We start from the raw sequence: 7,694 nt of genomic DNA, 5'->3' as shown, positions 1-7,694 counted from the left end.
AATTTGATAGGCATCCAAGATGGGTATAATAAAAACTTTCATATAGAGTGCATTAAATACAATGATAAATTTGATTCTTGATAGTTGATTTGAGATATAAAGGTGGTAATGTTAGAGTCATGCTAGTTGGGTAATTGTGGAATTGAGAAATACTTGTGTTGAGGTTGGCAGGTCCCGTAGCATGCACGTATGGTAAACGTTGTGTGACAAATTTGAAGCATGGGGTGTTCTTTGATTGCTTTCCTTATGAGTGGCGATCGAGGACGAGCGATGGTCTTTTCCTATGAATCTATCCCCCTAGGGGCATGCATAGTAGTACTTTGCTTCGAGGGCTAATAAACTTTTGCAATAAGTATATGAGTTCTTTATGACTAATGTGAGTCCATGGATTATACGCACTCTTACCTTTTCGCAATTTGCTAGCCTCTACGGTACCGTCCATTGCCCTTTCTCACCTTGAGAGTTGGTGCAAACTTCGCCGGTGCATCCAAACCCCGTGATATGGTACACTCTATCACACATAAGCCTCCTTATATCTTCCTCAAAACAGCCACCATACCTACCTATTATGGCATTTACATAGCATTCCGACATATATTGCCATGCAACTTTCCACTGTTCCATTTATTATGACACACTCCATCATTGTCATATTGCTTTGCATGATCATGTAGTTGACATCGTATTTGTGGCAAAGCCCCCTTCATAGTTCTTGCATACATGTCGCTCTTGATTCATTGCATATCCCGGTACACCGTCGGAGGCATTCACATATAGTCATATTTTGTTCTAAGTATCGAGTTATAATTCTTGAGTTGTAAGTAAATAGAAGTGTGATGATTTTCATTATTAGAGCATTGTCCCGTGTGAGGAAAGGATGATGGAGACTATGATTCCCCCACAAGTCAGGATGAGACTCCGGACGAAAAATAAAAAAAAGAAAAAAAAGAAAAAAAAAAGAGGCCAAAGAAGCCCAAATGAAAAAGAAAAAAAAGGAAAAAAATAGAAAAAAATGAGAGAAAAAGAGAGAAGGGACAATGTTACTATCCTTTTTCCACAATTGTGCTTCAAAATAGCACCATGATCTTCATGATAGAGAGTTTCTTATTTTGTCACTTTCATATACTAGTGGGAATTTTCCATTATAGAACTTGGCTTGTATATTACAATGATGGGCTTCCTCAAAATGCCCTAGGTCTTCGTGAGCAAGCAAGTTGGATGCACACCCACTTAGTTTATTTTTTATAAGCTTTCATACATTTATAGCTCTAGTGCATCCGTTGCATGGCAATCCCTACTCCTCGCATTGACATCAATTGATGGGCATCTCCATAGCCCGTTGATTAGCCGCGTCAATGTGAGACTTTCTCATTTTTTGTCTTCTCACATAACCCCTATCATCATACTCTATTCCACCCATAGTGCTATGTCCATGGCTTGCGCTCATGTATTGCATGAGGGTTGAAAAGGTTGAAGCGCGTTAAAAAATATGAACCAATTGCTTGGCTTGTCATCGGGGTTGTGCATGATGGGAGAATTTTGTGTGACAAAAATGAAGCATGGCCAAACTATATGATTTTGTAGGGATAAGCTTTCTTTGGCTATGTTATTTTGATAAGACATAATTGCTTGGTTAGCATGCTTGAAGTATTACTATTTTTATGTCAATAATAAAACTTTGTCTAGAATCTTTTGGATCTAAACATTCATGCCACAATAAAGAGAATTACATTGAAAATTATGTTAGGTAGCATTCCACATCAAAAATTCGGTTTTTATCATTTACCTACTCAAGGACAAGTAGGAATTAAGCTTGGGGATGTTTGATACGTCTCCAACGTATCTATAATTTTTTATTGTTCCATGCTATTATATTATCTGTTTTGGATGTTTAATGGGCTTTAATATGCTCTTTTATATTAATTTTGGGACTAACCTATTAACCGATGGCCCAGTGCAAATTGCTGTTTTTTTTCCTATTTCAGTGTTTCGCAGAAAAGGAATATCAAACGGAATCCAAACGGAATGAAACCTTCGCGAGGATCGTTTTTTGGAACAAACGCAATCCAAGAGACTTGGAGTGGAAGTTAAGGAAGCAGCAAGGAAGCCACAAGGCAGGAGGGCGCGCCCCCACCCTCATGGGCCCCTCGCAGCTCCACCGACCTACTTCTTTCGCCTATATATACTCTTATACCCTGAAAACATCCATGGGAGCCACGAAAACACTTTTTCCACTACCGCAACCTTCTGTACCCATGAGATCCCATCTTGAGGCCTTTTCCGGCGCTCCGCCGGAGGGGGAATCGATCACGGAGGGCTTCTACATCAACACCATAGCCTCTCCGATGATGTGTGAGTAGTTTACCACAGACATTCGAGTCCATAGTTATTAGCTAGATGGCTTCTTCTCTCTCTTTGGATCTCAATACAAAGTTCTCCTCGATCTTCTTGGAGATCTATTCGATGTAAATCTTTTGTGGTGTGTTTGCCGAGATATGATGAATTGTGGGTTTATGAACTTGAGTATCTATGAATAATATTTGATTCTTCTCTGAATTCTTATATGCATGATTTGATATCATTGCAAGTCTCTTCGAATTATCGGTTTAGTTTGGCCTACTAGATTGATCTTTCTTGCAATGGGAGAAGTGCTTAGCTGTAGGTTCAATCTTGCGGTGCTCGATCCCATTGACAGAAAGGGAAACGACACGTATTGTATTGTTGCCATAGAGGATAAAAAGATGGGGTTTACATCATATTTTTTGAGTTTATCCCTCTACATCATGTCATCTTGCTTAAAGCGTTACTCCGTTCTTATGAACTTAATACTCTAGAGGCATGCTGGATAGCGGTCGATGTGTGGAGTAATAGTAGTAGATGAAGAATCGTTCGGTCTACATGACACGGATGTGATGCCTATATTCATGATCATTGCCTTATATATCATCATAACTATGTGCTTTTCTATGAATTGCTCGACAGTAATTTGTTCACCCACCGTAATATATGCTATCTTGAGAGAAGCCACTAGTGAACCTATGGCCCCTGGGTCTATTTTACATCATATTAGTTTCTTGTCAACTTGCCAATTTTTATCGCCGTTTATTTTGCAATCTTTATTTTCCAATCTATACAACAAAAATACCAAAAATATTTATCTTATTATATTTATGGATCTCACTTTTGCAAGTGGCCGTGAAGGGATTGACAACCCCTTTATCGCGTTGGTTGCAAGGTTCTAGATTGTTTGTGCAGGTACTAGGTGATCTGCGTGTAGTCTCCTACTGGATTGATACCTTGGTTCTCAAAAACTGAGGGAAATACTTACGCTAGTTTGCTGCATCACCCTTTCTTCTTCAAGGGAAAACCAACGCATGCTAAAGAGGTAGCATGTTCAATTTTGGAATTTCTCGGGGTTCATTTGGACATTTTTATACATTAACTGGGTTTCCCAGGCATTTTATGCGCATAATTCAAATTTGAACTACATGCACATTCTCCAGTGCATATGAACTGGTTGAAAAATCAAATATGTGTCCTTGGTTGCATGCTTAGGTCCCATGCAAGAAATGGGAATGAATTTCAAACACCCTGCCACCGCCACTCGGCCGCAAACATTGAGATACACTACAAGAAATATGTCAACTTGTGACCCTCACTATTGGCCGCTGAAAGGTCATAGTTTTTCATTTGCGACCTTTTTGTGACAAAAAACAGAAGGTCAAAAGGTGGCGGTCGTAAACTGAAATTAGCGACCTTCTCTGTGAGATGGTCGTAGACGTTTACGACCAAAACAGAAGGTCGTTGAACCCATGACCTTATGTTTGGTCACTGGCTATCTGCCTAGCCCACGTCGGATCCGACGTGGCAATCCGACATGGCAAAATTGCGACCAATTGAGAAGGTCGTTGATAAGATTCAGCCCGGTCCGATTGGGTGTTTTACATGGGCCAGGCCCAACAATTCGGCCTTTTTATATTGTTTTTTCTTACTAATTTTGGTCAGCTATATGGGCCAGGCCCAACTATTCAGCCTTTTTAATTTCTGGGCCATTACTACTAATTTTCTATTTTCAGCCATATTATTTTTGTGCCGGTCCACTAGTCAGATTGGTCCCACTTGTCATGTTGATATCACAATTGGACCCACATGTCAAAAATTTCAAAATTTGTCAAACAATTTTCATAAGTGGGTCCCCCTGGTCAGGTTTCCATTTCATAGGTATTGAAATTATATACATAATCAATATTTCAAACAGACTGTAGAGCAAATGAAATTCATCCAAAACAACACTAAATGTTACAATACATAATATGCTACTCTGACTAATATTACACTCCTGATATTACAATACATAATATGCTACTCTTGCTGATAGGCTTCACGGCTTCACACTTCATACTTCACCTATGCAAAAAAAGGAATAAGAACCTGTAGACAACATCAAACATAGCTTATAAGCAAGAATTGACAATAAGTTCACTTTAACAACACAAGATTTTGATATATTTTTACAGTTCATGAGGTCAGCTGACTATTAACGGCTTTCCCATAGATTACAAACAATTATGTGTACAAGGCAATTCAGCATTTAAGTTGGAAGGTGTTCAATAGCAAAATAGAACATGATATGTACTAAAAACCTTGAACTGGCAGCAACTAAATTGGCTGTTAATACAACAAGCATGACATGACAACAGCTGCTTGATAGATTTGATTAAACGTGTATGAAGCAGCAGCACGCATAGACAACGGCAGTATATATGAAGGATTATAGATTCCATAACTAGTCAACTAATCTTCCATCTATATTTCTATCAGCAGCACACTAGATAGGCCACACATTTATTCCTGCAGTACAGTGAGGTAAAAACTGATTATGGTGCTTGCCAAGTGAGGTAAAAACAGATTATCAGCAGCACACTAGATAGGCCACACATCTATATTTCTAACAGCAGCACACTAGATAGGCCACATATTTATTACATTTACATGGTGGTGGCTGGCTGGCAATCATGGCTGCTAGCTCATGCTGCCAGCGTGCGTGCACATCTCCCCGCTGGTGCCAACCCAACCCAAACGAAGTAACAGTAGAAAACCACACATGTACCAGTAAACTTCAGTATGAAACAGTTTCTCGCCGAAAGAAACTACCAAAGCATTTCCAAGAATTTCGAAGAAGCCGCCTCAAGTCAATTCAGCCAAGGATATTATTTTCCACAAGCAAAAAACTATGGTTCAGCTCCCACATGGGCATGGGGTTTTTTGGGTTTCAAGACACAAATCACAGAACTGGATGGGCATAGAGAAGGTACATTGTGAATCTACGGCGTCAACCTGCTGGAGTTACTTGTCCTCAGTGATGAGCAGCTGCTTCCTCCTTGGGCTTGGTCATCTGGACAGCCAAAAAAACATGCAACTGTAAGAAGATGGATTGATGGTAAAAAGAGAGAATAATTGTGATTCAGTGAACAGAAAACAAGACGTTATTATTCAGCAGTGATACTCAATATTTGACAAGTATGGTTTCATGTATACAAGTTAGGCAGAGCAATGTACAAGATAAATCGTTTTATATAAAGCGTGTCCAATCAATATCCAAAATGCTATCGAGCAGAGCATAGAAACCGAGTCCCAAAAATCTAATTAGCTACTGCGGTGAGAGCCACGCGCCATGCCGGCAGCGGCAGGCTGGGGCGAAGGTTGGGGAGGACGCAAGTGTTCTCAGGTTATTAACAGGGAAACTGGGGGATTAACATTTCTCAAAAAAGAAAAAAACAACTTAAAATATTGAGTGCGGCAACAACATCTACTTGTTACTGGAGTCCAGTGCAAGATGGCCAGAGGCCACTTGGCACAATGGAACCTGCACAATTTCCATCATATATATGAATCAGTTAGGAAGTAAAGTAGAGTTGAACTACCCAACCTCATACATATATATATATATAAAGTGTGCTGCTCTGCTGCTACAGGAAGTTTCATAGGCTTTCAAGTGAAGGGATACACGTTGTTCAACTGTCGTGTTTATTTTTTGTTGTTGGGGAAAGCAATAGCTTAATCAATTCACTTCTCTAAAAGTATGAACAGCCTATCACTCAAACTGTCCTTGAGTGCTAATATAGTATTGTATTGGTAAAAAACATGTCACCACGAAGAGCTTTAACAGTTAGCACCATTTTCTATTAGAGTAGTTCCGATAGAGATTTGAGAAATCTATATTAGAGAAAACTTCAGTGCATACAGAAATTCTCTCAAGTCTCATTGCAAATATCAAGTGCATACAGAAGCTTTGGTTTGAGTGGGAATGGTATGGAAGGGGCATATAAGGAAAATATACTCAAGAGTTTCATATCTACATAGAAATGATGCTGATCACATAAGTAAATAACAGTGAATGACAAACGATTTGCACTTACGATCGCTCACACACCAACCAGCACCCAAAAAGTAAAGGGTAAATAACAATATCACACTATTATCACTAGTGCACAGTTCTTCATAGAAGAAACACTGCCTAATACAGACCTACCTAGGAAATCAAAACATTGTAGGAATAGGTATATCCATATATTTTGAAGATGAACAACAGCAAAGTGATATACTTACACGCACACATGCAGTTTTAATTAATTAAATGAGCAGGCAACAAATGCAATTGGAAATCTAGGGGCAGGAGGTAGTGAGAGCAACGCATGAGGGATCGTCAAGATGTAGGGGATGGAGGTGTCTCACTTGGTTTAAAAATAAGATGCACACAAAGACAACCACATAAATATAGCAGTGCATAGTACTGAGGAAAACAGGGACATCTCTTTGCCAACATGTATAATTCGGAGCAGCAATAGCGAGCAGAGGAAGATGAGAGGGAGTTGCAGATGCTACCTGTCGTGGTGGGTCGGCGTGGACGTGCTTGAGCTCGGGGCAGGACCTCTTGGTCGCCCTAGGAGCAGAGCAGCACACGCCTCATGGCCCTCCTGCTCGCGATGCCGTACAAGCCCGCCACCTAAGAATAGCAAAATATGAGTCTGAACCAGGATATGGATTCAGCAACAATAACCATCGTCAACAAGCACACTTCCTTTCATGTAGGTTTAAAATATAAACAAACTCATGATTCAGTTATATATGATAAAACAGAACATATGGTTCAGTTATAGTCATACCACCTATACAAAGATCAGGCAAAGATATATTTTGACCTGAGGACCACCATGTCTGCCTCAGCAACTATCTAAAATTATCAAATATGCCAACAACTATTTATTGATGCTTCCCACTAAGCTTCACTAGCTACAGGTGAAATGATGAGAGGTCTAGGAAGAGCTAACACCTCATATAATCAACACACAATGATAATAATAATAATTAAAAGGAGAGAACCTATCAGATAAAGCACGCAATTTCATATCTATCCGTTTGTGAAAAGGATCGTTCAAGCCTTCAGAATTCTTATTCTGAATTTTTTTAAATCTACCCTCGGATAGGACAACTTGACAGGTCCTGATAAACCTAAACATATGGGATATATAACAGTTTATTTTTGCATATATATATATATATATATATATATATAACAGTTTATACCCAAGTGGAGAATTAGCAGAGAGATAAATGGATGGGTTAAGTGTGTGTCAGTAGCAACCTCTAGCGACTTGTACCCAAGTAAGATATACTGACTTAATCTCTCTGGT

General features: G+C 39.4%; 1 long non-coding RNA gene across 1 annotated transcript; it reads right to left on the bottom strand.

The window, feature by feature from the left end:
* Positions 1 to 4,338: 4,338 nt before the first annotated feature.
* Positions 4,339 to 6,971, bottom strand: LOC123169944 (uncharacterized). The gene is made up of 3 exons (XR_006484987.1): positions 6,886 to 6,971; positions 5,316 to 5,395; positions 4,339 to 4,407 (listed from the first exon to the last, which is right to left on the bottom strand). It is a non-coding gene; the product is annotated as an uncharacterized lncRNA (long non-coding RNA).
* Positions 6,972 to 7,694: the final 723 nt, after the last annotated feature.

The sequence above is a fragment of the Triticum aestivum genome, chromosome 1D (assembly GCF_018294505.1).
Source record: "Triticum aestivum cultivar Chinese Spring chromosome 1D, IWGSC CS RefSeq v2.1, whole genome shotgun sequence".
In the NCBI taxonomy this organism is placed as follows: Eukaryota; Viridiplantae; Streptophyta; class Magnoliopsida; order Poales; family Poaceae; genus Triticum; species Triticum aestivum.
This window is presented reverse-complemented; position numbering and strand designations above follow the sequence as displayed.